This window comes from Tauraco erythrolophus, chromosome 4 (genome assembly GCF_009769465.1).
Source record: "Tauraco erythrolophus isolate bTauEry1 chromosome 4, bTauEry1.pri, whole genome shotgun sequence".
NCBI classification, from domain to species: Eukaryota; Metazoa; Chordata; class Aves; order Musophagiformes; family Musophagidae; genus Tauraco; species Tauraco erythrolophus.
The window spans coordinates 35,055,046-35,062,746 of NC_141468.1; positions in this window are offsets into that span (position 1 = coordinate 35,055,046).

Consider the following 7,701-nt stretch of genomic DNA (forward strand, 5'->3'; position numbering starts at 1 on the left):
TTAAATAGGCCCTGTACAGTTACTGTGAACACACACTCACCACCAGCACAACTCATGCTCCAGAGTGTGGAGGCATCATATGTGTTGTCCTGGCAGATGTTTGGAGGCTTTTCCAAAGGATGCTCCAGAAAGGTGCAGAATCCCACGTGTTGCACTGTTGAGATGTGTTTCTCTTGTGCAGTCTACAGACAAGTAGAATTGTGCCAGAGTCCTTCACAGAACCTGGGTGCCATCATTCACTTCAAATTGCTTCAAATATTATATTGCTTCAAATATCAATCATCTATTAGAAGCTAAACTATAAATTAAAACTCTAATGATAAATTTTTTGGCAAAAAGTGTGTTTGTCTACCAAGAGTGCTATGATGGGACTTAGGATGGGCAGAGTATTAAGGCCCTTTTTTATGAGGAGTAAGAGACACAAAGTTGTGCCCAAGAAGTATAAAAGAGAGGCTAAGAAAAAGGAAAATAAATAGTGCTTCAGTGTATCTGCAAGCATGAGAGCACACAGATCGAGCACTCTCTCAACGGAAAACAGTCTGACAGATAACTAGGAAGGGAAATTGTTTTACAGCTTAACTAATTGCTTTTCATCAAGAAATATTAAATATCTCTTCCTACATATGAGGAGAGTGAAGCAAGGAACAGGGAAGGGACTCCTCCAAGGTGACCCACTAAGCAAAGCAACAGAGATAAGAATAGACTCTGCCTCCCAAATCCTCACATAGACTAACCTGCAAATATCCATCACTTGTGCAATCACCTTAGCAAGGCTGAGGACACCTCAAGGTCGCTGCAGGGAGCTAAAGGTGACTTGAAAGATAGTACTGTGACTATTGAGGCAAAAGGCTCAGGGATTTTTTCAGGGACTGCTGTGAAAAAGGAGATTCCAGGATAAACATGGGATTAAAAGAAGAGTGTACTGTGGGCATCAGCACAAGAAATAAGTAGAAGAATATGGAACAAATGCTCTGGAGAGTGTGAACCTCTGTCATGACGACTTAACTTGCTACAGGAAAAAGTGGGGCACCGTCCAAGGTAAACTGTTCCTCTGACTAAGATGCACAGTGTCTCGAAAGCACCTTTCCCAGGCAGATTCCCCATCTGAGGAGGACACTCATACATGGCCAGGGATGCCGCTGCTTTTTTCAGCCAGTTCCCAGCAAAACACTCTTGTCATTCACCCCGTACAAATGACCACAGCATTGCAACTACCTCACTTCAGTACTTTTGAAAAGACATTTCACCCCTGAGTAGTTCTTAACTGGCCGTGCACATACCTCAAGTCTGTCCCAGCTCACATGCTGTTTTCTACAAGCAGAGCTTTTTCGATACAGTTCTGGTTTTATAGAGAAAGACATTTTCTGCTGTGCCACTGCTGAGAATGAATCCTGGCTTCGGAGACAGCATGCACCAGATAATTGGTACGAAGTGTGACAGAGTGGACAGCAAAAACAAGGATACATTCAGGACTAAGACAAAAACTAGCAACAAACAGCCAGCAGCAAGCCATGAAGATACAAACAGACAGAATGCTGTCTGTGGTTTACACCTCTATGCCTCCTGTGGTTGTCAGAAGACGTTTAAGTACACATAGTTGCTCTCTGTTTCTGGCAAAATGTGTTTTAGACTTAGGGGAATGCAAAAGCACCTGAGGAGCGTAAAAGAAAGCCACGGGTATATTGAAAGCTGGACCTTAAGAGACCAAGGACAACGGAATGACAAAGGTCATGAACTTCTAAGGGCAAAGCAGAAAAGCAAATGTCCAGGTGAAGCTGGAGCCTCCATCACCTCACAGAAGAAGGAGACAGGATTTGGAGTCTCCACGCTGCTCGTCAGATGTGGTGTGCACTGATCTGCAGCCCAGTTCTCTTTCAGCACACAGGTTGCACAGAAAGATTGTGACCACTTACTGCAGTAAGGGAGTGAGATAATTTATTCCAGCGATGTCATTGCATGCCACCACAAGGATAGTGTTCCTGCAGCACGGTCTCTTTGCCATACCATTCCATTATCAAGAATCATAAATCTTTTTGATGAAGGGCAAGCTATTAAATGTGCGGAGCTTAGCTAGTAATGGACTAAAAGTGTATGGGCGGTGTTCACTGCTTCCTGAGCTCTTTCACTGAATGCCTGTGTAACCTTTCCTGGTGTCGGCTTTCCTTCAACCTTACAGTATCTTAGCAGCAAATAAAATATTGCAGAGTGACTTCATTCATTGCCTTTTACCTCTGGGAGTCAACGGCGAATTTGTCTCAAGTCTTTTAAGACTGTGTTCTTGGTGGATGGATGGAGAACAGGTGTACTAAACTCACCCTGTTTTCCTTTACGTGCTTTATCCTACAGCTGAAAGTGTTCGGCTTGGACCTATACGTCAACATCTCAAACCACGAAAATCTGACAGGTTGGAAATCACACACGCTCACAGAATAATCAGTTAGCCATAGTGATTATGTATGTGCTGTGGCTGGGAAAGGGACTTAGAGAGACAGACTTTGCAAAGCGCAGATGGTCTTCTAGGAATCACTCAAATGTACAGTGTTTCATTTCAGCTAGCAGAGCTAGTGCTGAAGAAGGAAGTAATTTTAATAAAGGTTTTGGCTTCCAAGTATATGATTAAAGAGTGAGTCCAGAGCCTTGGCCCAATGCATCACCTGATTTACTCCAGTTTTGTCCAAGTGAATACACAGTTGGGAATGGAGTCTTACCAAGAAGGATGGCAAAAAACAACTTTAAAATGTTTGTTTTAACCTCTTTCATTCTTGTGCAAAAACAAATGGATTAGCTTAAAGCACTGGCGCTTTCTGTTTTAACCTCTTTGGCTTCACACTGGAATGAAGTAGATACAACTGAAAAGTGGTTTCAGAGGAAATTTCTCCCCATTTCTATTATTGGCTGAAGTTTAGCACAGCTTGCTGTCCACACTGCATTTGGGAAACTCTCCTGGACAGGATGGTCTGCTGATGCTCAGCTCCTGCTTGCTTAGCAGGCAGCATGAAAGCGGGTGGCAAAGTCAGGGTTCGGAGGTTGAGGAATTTATTTGACTCCAAATCAGCAGCTAAGCTGGGGCTTAACCAACAGTGTGACCATCCCTTTAGCTTCCAGCAAGCTACGAACATGTGTCATTCACAGGGATTTGTGTGAGACTGAGTTGGGCTCTTGCAAATGGAAATGCAAATAAACAACTGTAAGTAAATCTTGGCCAAATGTAAAATAACACAACAGTGCTTAGAAAACCCTGCTTAGAGATTGTTTATTTCCTTCCTTCAAAAATTAAAGGTTATGCAACTGGTCCTTTAGAGAGTTTTTTTTCCCCAGATTTAGCTTTAAAATTGCTTTACCTGAATTACAAGGGTTCCCTGCCTTCACAGTGGGTTGGCTCTTGCCTGGCTGCCAGTCAACGGGCTGCATGGCTCTGGAGGGGCCCGAAAGGGGAGGGAAACAAGGACAACTCTAAGCTTCCAAGATGAGCTCAGTCTTCAGTATACAACAGAGGAGTCTTCTTTCCTCCTGATCCTGCTCAGGTAATCACCAGGGCATAGAAGTCACCTGTGTTTTTCATCTTCAAGTTGAGTTGGCTGTGGGGGATCCACTATATTTGAAAAGAGGCAGGAAACCATCAGCCTGGTGATATTTAGGGCCCTCTAGATAAATTTATATGTCTAGATAAATAATTTAAATTTCTAGATAAAATAATCTAGAGATTTATTTAGAGTAAAATCTGCTCATGTTTGCTGAGGTCACACACATTTGCCTGACACCTGTCTAATCATCAGTTTGGACAGCATATTTATTTCGAAGGGGAAGACTAACAGTTTCATTTAGAACTAGCCACACTTAATGTAAGAATTAATTAGCTACTTAAAGATTTTAAATGGTAGCACTCATATTGTGTAAAACAAAATCAAAACTAGCACCAATTCTATCTTCACACGGTTTCAGTGAAATGCCTTCATAAGCCACTGAGCACAGACATTGCCCACCTTCCTGTTGCAGTCAGTCCTGTTTTGCAAGGTCACAGGGCAGTATGTAGACTTTGGGAGGTACCTGCAGGGAGCCCTGAGTGATGTGAGCTGTCTTGTTTCTCCGCATCCGTCTAATTTATAGTCCTTCATTTCACTTCCAGCCTGAGTTTTGTCTTTAATGCAGCTGAGAGCAGAAATTGCAAATTTTTAAATGAAGCACATTCCAAAATTAGCTTTGTCTCATTTTTTAAAATGTTAACAAACTTTATTGACACTTTAAAAATCCATAGTCTTTCATTCTTTGCTTCTTGCGTGTTAATTTTCAAGTATGCTGAACTAATAGGAGTGTTGCAGCTGTGCAAAAGGAAGATGGTTAAAAATAAATAGCTCTAGCGCCGTATCTGCAAATAACAACCATTTGCTCATCACCTCCACGTCCAGTATGACAGCAGCAGGCCAACCGCATCATTTCAATGCCAGATGCCTCGTGTGAGCGCACGCTTGTGCTGAATGAAGAATAGAGTCCCGGAGGAAAGGGAATGTCACAGATGAGGGTGGGAATTGCACTGCGGGAAGATGAGAGTAGCAATTTGTGCAGAGAAGGTGCCAGTGGGACAGCAGAGATCGGCGCTTGGCAAAGGGTAAAGACAGACACACAGAGGTGGGGAAGGTGATGTTCACCGACCACAGACAACTGGTTTCCTGGTCTGACTGGGAAAAGAATGACCAGAGCTGAGGTGCTGGGCTTTTAGTGTCTGTTGCCATGACAGATCCCTTCGTGTGCCTCAGGCCTTAGACAACTTTGGGATGTGATGCTCAGTGGTGGCTCAGTGTCTCACAAGTCTGTGACAGGGAAAGGACTTCAAATTGTCCCTCTCTAGGCTGAGTCCAGTATCAATAACCACCAGACCATCCTCCCTCTCTACAACAAGAGCTAACAGTAATTTCTTGCTTCATAGCACAGTTAAGGAATTGAATTTTCTAGCAGATGTTCACATGCTAGCATCAAGAATGTTCACGTACCTGTAGAAGCATACACAGATAACAGAATTGTGTTCATTACATTGTTTGGGTATTATACCCTTTTGATGGGTAAATTTTTTGTCTTGAATTTTGGTTTTGTGTTTCCTGCCCTTATCGGTTGCTGTTCAGAGCACGCCAAAGCCACCACGCTGTTTAAAATATTAAAACTTTGAGAGCTGCATGCCTTATATCTAATGATCTAGCTAATGATCTAACAAATAGATCATTAAAAAGCCCTACTGTATACATTTGTGTTAAGGAGATGGAAATTGCAAGCACAATCATTTGCATTTTTTTGTTTTGTCTCAATTGAAAGTATTCCCCCTCTTCCCTCCTCCTCTTTAAACACTAAAGAAAAAACCACATATTATTGTCCAGATATCAGAGAGTAGGGGAAGTTAGCTTCTGGTCAAAACCTGCTTAAAAGATTTATGTCATCAAATACATAAAGATGGAGCTTGGGGCAAGAAAATGATGAGTTGTAGGAAAGGGTTGGTTGTAAGAAAGTGTTAACACATTTATTATAGCTCTAGGGAAAGGTGCATTTTACATTCTTAGCAGACCAGCTGTTAAACTATAAAGACACTAAATTTTGCATCTGGTTTTGAAAACCCAGACAGAGTCACATGATTGAAGCAATACTGAGTTGATCAGATCTATTTTTTAACTATAAAATGCCTTGTTACATTAGACATAAAACTGGTGAGTCTGGTCATTATGGCCTACACACAACAGTGGTATTTCGACTTGTATTAATTTTGTTGTCAAAGATACAGCTGTTGTAGGAAATATTTTGAATTTTTAGTACCATCTGGTGTGTTGAAAGAAGAAGAAGTGCTTTAAACGTTGGCATAAATCCATTTTCTAAGTGGGTAATATTGGTGCTTTGAGAAAGGGGCTGTCAGAGCAGGAGATGAGAGGAGTTGTTAATCAGGGCTGTTTTCATCGTTCTATCGCACTACAAACCCTACCCTACCTCAGTTAAAACAAACATGTTTATGACTCTTACAGGGTCCTCAGAATGGCTTGTCATTACTAAATAAATTTGCATTATCAAATGTTTTTTCTCAGGGTTCGACATTCAGCTATACTGGGAAATGACAGGCTTGGGGATTGCGCAAGGCAGGGAGCGCGGAGGAAGCCGAGACCTTGTGCTGAGGCAGTGCTAATAGCTCCCCGTGAGGGTGAGTATCTGCTTGATGACCCCTCTGGAGTGCTGGTACCTATGTTTGCCTACCTGCGCTGTCGATGCAAGCAAAAATCTTACTGCTTTAACCTGCTTTTGTTGTGCGGATAACTGGCCATGAGATCAAGCTTTGTCGCACAATTAGCCCAGTGAGAAATAGCTGAGCTTCTGTAGGAATGTTAGACGAGTGTCTATGGTTTGTATGTGTTGTCTCCTACCCAGAAGTCATTTCCTGTTGTGATGACTTGGGTTAGAGGAGAAGCAGCAACTCTGATGCAATAGTGCGTTTCCACATGGGAGCCCTGAAATCTTTGTTCACAGTCTCCAGCGTAACTGTGAGCATTAAGACAATCTTAAAACCACAGAAACTGAAGACGAAAAAAATTAAGCAATTTGTTCCAGGGCAAAAAATTAGATGAAAAGTCCTCCACACAAACATTTTCATACAGTCATCATTTCGTTTTCATTCAACATTTTCAGTCGCCAAAAGTCCTTTTGGAGGCAAAACACAGATCTCAGTATCCAGGTGCTTAAATCTGTACAGTCAATATAAATATATTTTCAGTAAGGGAGATTTCGCAGTTGCAGACTGTCAGTGTTGCCCAAATCCTACAGATTTTGGGGGAAAAGCTGCTGCAAACCCATGGAGGCCAGGAGTCAGGTGTGTGGAGAATGAAGCTCCACTGTGGGCTGCACGTCCGTCTGTCCTGGGGGACACTCAGAAGTGCCATCACACAGAGCAAGAGGAGTTACTGAGAGCCAACTGCTTTTCTGTCAAAAAAATCAATGCATGTTTTTAGAGGAATCATGCAAAAAGTAATTTTTCCTTCTTCCCATAAACTACTAGTTTTGTACAACATCACCTTGTTGCACTATTACCTCGAATACTGCGTTCAGTTCTGGTGTCCCCACCATAAGAGAGACGTGGATTTGTTGGAGCGTGTTCAGAGGAGGGCCACAAAGATGATCCATGGGCTGGAGCACCTCTGCTACGAGGACAGGTTGCAGGAGCTGGGATTGTTCAGCCTTGAAAAGAGAAGACTTCAGGGGGACCTAATAGCTGCCTTTCAATACCTGAAGGGAACTTACAGGAAGGCTGGGGAGGGACTTTTTACAAGAGTGTCCACTGATAGGACAAGGGGAAATGGGTTTAAGTTGAAGGAGAACAGATTTAGATTAGATCTTAGGAAGAAATTTTTCAGTACGAGGGTGGTAAGACTTTGGAATAAATTGCCCAGAGAAGTTGTGGATGCCCCCTCACTGGAGGTGTTCAAGGCCAGATTGGACGGAGCCTTGAGTAGCCTGGTCTAGTTGAGAGGTGTCCCTGCCCATGACAGGGAGGTTGGATTAGATGATCTCTAAGGTCCCTTCCAGCCTATGCCATTTTATGATATTATATTTTTGCTGAAATACTACTAAAACCTGTTAGTATCATCTCTTGCTGTTCCACAAACAATTCTTTGTGCAGACAATTGGTTTCCTGAGAGACATCAACTTACGTCCTGCCTCTCTGTGGGATACTTTCTC